Here is a 4,866-nt window from a genome sequence, read left to right on the forward strand (position 1 = left end):
CACGGGCAGTCAGTCCCTCAGCCCTGACACCCCCACGGGCAGTCAGTCCCTCAGCCCTGACACCCCCACGGGCAGTCAGTCCCTCAGCCCTGACACCCCCACGGGCAGTCAGTCCCTCAGCCCTGACACCCCCACGGGCAGTCAGTCCCTCAGCCCTGACACCCCCACGGGCAGTCAGTCCCTCAGCCCTGACACCCCCACGGGCAGTCAGTCCCTCAGCCCTGACACCCCCACGGGCAGTCAGTCCCTCAGCCCTGACACCCCCACGGGCAGTCAGTCCCTCAGCCCTGACACCCCCACGGGCAGTCAGTCCCTCAGCCCTGACACCCCCACGGGCAGTCAGTCCCTCAGCCCTGACACCCCCACGGGCAGTCAGTCCCTCAGCCCTGACACCCCCACGGGCAGTCAGTCCCTCAGCCCTGACACCCCCACGGGCAGTCAGTCCCTCAGCCCTGACACCCGCCTGCCTCTTGCCAGCAGAGACTGCAATGAGGTTGTTTTCTCTGAATGATTTTCACTCCTGAGGATCTCATCAGCACCCACAGAGGGTTGCTAGACCCCAGCCCGTAACCCCATGCTTAGGTTTGCAGCAAACTCCTGGCACTTCTTCCCTGAGTTCAGGGAAAACAGGGACCTGTTCTGTTGTGCACATCAAGAAGCCTCGGAGGGTTTCCAGGCAGGGCATTTTAGTGTGGCTTCCCAAGGAAATGGGATGGGTGTGATCCAGGAGGTCTCAGATGGCTGGCCAGCTCATCTCCTCCTGGCACCCTTGGACCTGTCGCTATGTCCAGGGAAGAGATTCCAAAGTTGGAATGAGTTTCTTGAAAGTAGGTGGGCGGATAGAGATTTTCCCTGCTTCCCCAAGGGAGGCTGATGTGCTGACCCCCTATTAGACATCAGAGGATCCGCACTGCGGATGGGCGAGGTGAGAAATGGGTCAGGTGTGACTCCAGCCAATGTCTCCTCCCGTGTTCCTTGCAGTGCCCCCCGCTCCCCCCTACCCCGTGCTCGGGCACAGCAAGTTCAAAAGGAACAGTAAATAACTGGAGCCTAGAAGCCATAAAACTCATGGTGTTGCCTAGCTAGCCTGAACACTGTGAGCTCCCAGGAGCAGGAATTGTCATTTTCTCAGGGTTTACAGAGCACTTGTTGCAACCCGAGCTGGCTTGAGCCTAAGGCACTGATGTAATGTAAGCACTGAGGTCAGAAAAATCATAGTAACAGTTGTAGCCAGTAATGGCTTTAAAATACCATGTCTCAATTATGCCAGTAAACCCAAGTCTAGATACAACAGCCTTTCATTCAGGCATGCAGGTATGTCCTAATTGTCTCTAATATAGTATGACGGAAATTAAAAGGGCAGGGCAACACTAACTCCTGCTTTGTGAAGCAAACTAGTTAATTTTTGCACCTACATCTGTTGTGGGGTTTCTGTGTTTCCAGTACAGGTTCTGGGTTTGTGTATTTAGAAGTTTCTGTTTAGTAAACCATACGTGGTACACTCTGGTTCATTACTGTCAGGGGGTTAATGAGTGACTATTGTTTATAGGTTGTCTGGATATTAAAGCTTTATCCATATTTGAGTCTAATCCCAGTGTTGTTTCCAGGGAGAAAGCAACTGAGATAATACCCAGGCATATTTAAAAAGAGAATAAGTTTTTTCGTAATGGTTATGGATCATTTTTATACTTATGTTATCTTTAATATATTAGACCTATATGTTTCAGGAATGTTAATTACTTTTGTTCTCTTACTTTGATAAAAAGCAGAATAAGCTAATGAATTTCTTCTGCTTCTGTTCTCTGTCTCTCATCCACTTATATTAGGTTCATATTCATAGTGTAGGAAATGTTTATGTCCTCTGAAGATTAAATTTTAAAAAGCCATTTTGTTTCTTTTGATGGCAATAGCGATGATAGTTTAAGGTGGGATCCTTGACATTTGAACAGGATGCTCCACAGTGCTCTGGACAAGGCAGCTGCTTGTGACCCAACCCGTGCTCACGCTGCTCTTCGGTAAGGAGTGCTGGAGTAACCAGTGCAGCAGGAAGGGCTTTCTGGGAAGAGGACTGGAGTTTGTATGAGAGTATGGCTTTGCTGGAAGTGAGCGCAAGGTCTCCTGGCTTTGTCCCCTATTTGGTTTAACTGAGGCCTTGAAAAGCACTTTTTAAAAACAACTAGTACTGTAAGATTCCGGAAGCTTCTGCCCCTTTTCAATCTAAAATACTTCCAAAGGTGGAATTTTACTGTGCTAACTCCTAGATTACGAAGAGCTCTACAACGCTTAACCTGGGCTACTCTCCCATGTCCAGTGAGGAGCTTTAGCTGTTGGAGTTACTTTGTTTTTCTGTCCCAATTAAACACATTAAGGATCACTATAAATGACACACCGTTTATCTGAGTAAATACTGTTTTCTGGCAAAATCTGAATTTAGTATAGAATTAAAATGTAATTAAAATATGTGCTAAAAGTGAATTTATCTTTCAAGTTGATACTGTGAAGAAGTGCAGCACATCTTATTGTGCCTATGCTTACAATTTGCATGAAACCCAGAAAAGTATTGTGCAAACATTACTATATCCCAGTTCAGTGTCTGCAAATAAAAAATGGTGATTAAAAAACCCAATTACTCCCTTCCCGTAAGGAAGTGGTTTGCTAGTTATCTATAACAATGCAAGGATAGTGTGCTCATATTCTAAGTGTGACTGTTACAGAATGCCTTACAGAGTCGTTGGAAGCTACCTAGCATTAACTAGGAAATATTTTGAAAAAGATGGTGCATTGCTACAGATTATCAAAGAAAAGGAGACTGTGGGGTGAAAGAGCAGGAAGAGAAAACAGGAGCACAGGGCTGACTGCTGTTACAGGTTTCTGTAAAGAAGACTGAACTACCTGGAATGAGGAAAGTCAGCGAGAACATATTTGAAAGAGATAGAAGGACTCTCTTCTCCCTTTTCTCCCTTTATTTATTCAGTGATTTTCAGGCCTTGCAGAAAGCATCTGGTTGACAGCTCTGTACGTTGTAGTCCTTGGCTTATTCCCAGCAGGACAGACAGTAGAGACATATACAGTGCCAGTTTTCTCTCTTTGCTCTCCTAATGGATAGTGTCAGCTGTGCTTTTATTTCCAAGGTGTGTTCAGTCCTGGGCCTGTCTGCCCACTTCTGCAGTGGTGTAGGTACAGGCTGGGGTGTCTGGCGGACTTGGCGGCTGGACTAAAATGAGGCAGCTAGTGCTGTTACTGCCTCAGCCATCATCTCCATCCTTGGGTGGATGTTGCCATTCCTGAGGCAGTGATGTCTAATCCACTCATGAATCAATTATTGAACTGTTGCATTTTTCAGCCTGGCCTATTAAATTAAACTGACATCAGTCTCATCTCACAAAGACATTAGATAGTGATGAATTTCAGGTACTGTTAACCTGGTTTTGAATTGGCCGGCTAGAGACAGACAGATTCATTTTTCATCCCAGCTGCCAGAACCACTGTCATGTCCTATCTTGCTGTTGCTGTTGTAGCTTGTTGATCAATGGGTGGCCTTCCTTGCTAACTCCTGAGAAGGGGCAATTTCATAAGGAGAAAGGGAGCATAAGAAAGACAGAAAGGTCAAACCCTGTTTTTTTCCTGTCTTCATTAGTATTGTGAGGAAGAGAGGGCATATGTAAACAGTGAGATTGGCTAGCTGGTTAAAAAAGCATAACTGGAAGAAAATACTGCCCATATGGACTTAAAAAGGCACTGCATGGAATTAACATAATTCAAGTTAGGAGAGCTTACACCCATGGAAAAATGGAAAAGAAATGTTCCATACTGCCAACTGCACTGCTTTACAGCTACAGGTACCTGGCACGTATAGGCCCCGCTTGCTCTTTGCTGTACTTCTATTCACTGGGTGCATGGGCTAAGGAAGCTGTGGAAACGCTTTTACTGTCACTTTTACTGTGGCTTGTCAAAAGGTGGAAGGCCCTCAGACTGCTCTCAGATGAACCTGCATGCATTTGGCTTTGTGCGTATCCGTTCCCTTCCTGGCTTCTGTTTTTACTGTTGCCTGAAATAAAACAAAAACATCTTCAAATGGGAGTTGACTGCTTCTACAGTTTATCCTGTTTTCACTACTCAGGACTTAGGGGGAATTAGTAAGTGTCCGTGTGCTTCGTTTTGACTCCTTATGGCAAGATGGAGCCATGGAAGACCTGTTACACATGGCCATGAATGGCCAGAGGGGCAGCGCACTGCAAAGTGGATGCTGACCTGTGCCAGCGCCCCATAAAACCTGTGTTTGTGAGTGCACCTCTCTGCAAATGCACTTCTCTTTTTCACAGTGGAAAAAAAAAATAAAAAAAAAATCAAGGAAATCCTGGCAGATATTTCCTGCCTGCTGGAGCTGTGGATTCATTACTATTAATAGAACTCTTAATTGACTACTCTAAAGCAGCTATAAAAATTGATTAGATGCATAGGAGAAAATAAACATGGGTCAGGCTGTAGTGGTGCAATGATATGTATTTGATGACCTATTAGGATGTTTCTGTGTCTAACAAAGGATTTTTTTAATAAACATTAAACACTTAGCCCAAATTCTGCCCTCCAGCTCTTCTCACAGTCTAATGAATGTATAATGAAAGCAAATATTTGGTATAGGAAAGGAATCCCATTTTAAAAATCTCATTCCTGTATATTTTCAAGAGGTTAGGTTACTTGACATGTAAAATATCTATGAATTTTAAGTGAGGCCAGATCAGTAAAGCTCTATAGTTGGTCTTTCATCTTGATGTGACCAAGAATGTCCTTTAGCCCACTCTATTTACTAAGAAATTAAAAAATAGCAAATTACACATCATTGCATGCCATATGTCCATTCCTCTC

At 44.9% G+C, this 4,866-nt stretch overlaps 1 long non-coding RNA gene across 1 annotated transcript in view; it reads left to right on the plus strand.

The window, feature by feature from the left end:
* LOC113481119 overlaps positions 1-1,012 on the plus strand; it is a 4,813-nt gene extending 3,801 nt beyond the window's left edge. Inside the window, exon 3 of the long non-coding RNA XR_003398606.1 lies at positions 537-1,012. This is a non-coding gene — a long non-coding RNA (uncharacterized LOC113481119). The remainder of the gene's footprint in view (positions 1-536) is intronic.
* Positions 1,013-4,866: the final 3,854 nt, after the last annotated feature.

This window comes from Athene cunicularia (genome assembly GCF_003259725.1).
Source record: "Athene cunicularia isolate RWA chromosome 5 unlocalized genomic scaffold, athCun1 chr5_part2, whole genome shotgun sequence".
In the NCBI taxonomy this organism is placed as follows: Eukaryota; Metazoa; Chordata; class Aves; order Strigiformes; family Strigidae; genus Athene; species Athene cunicularia.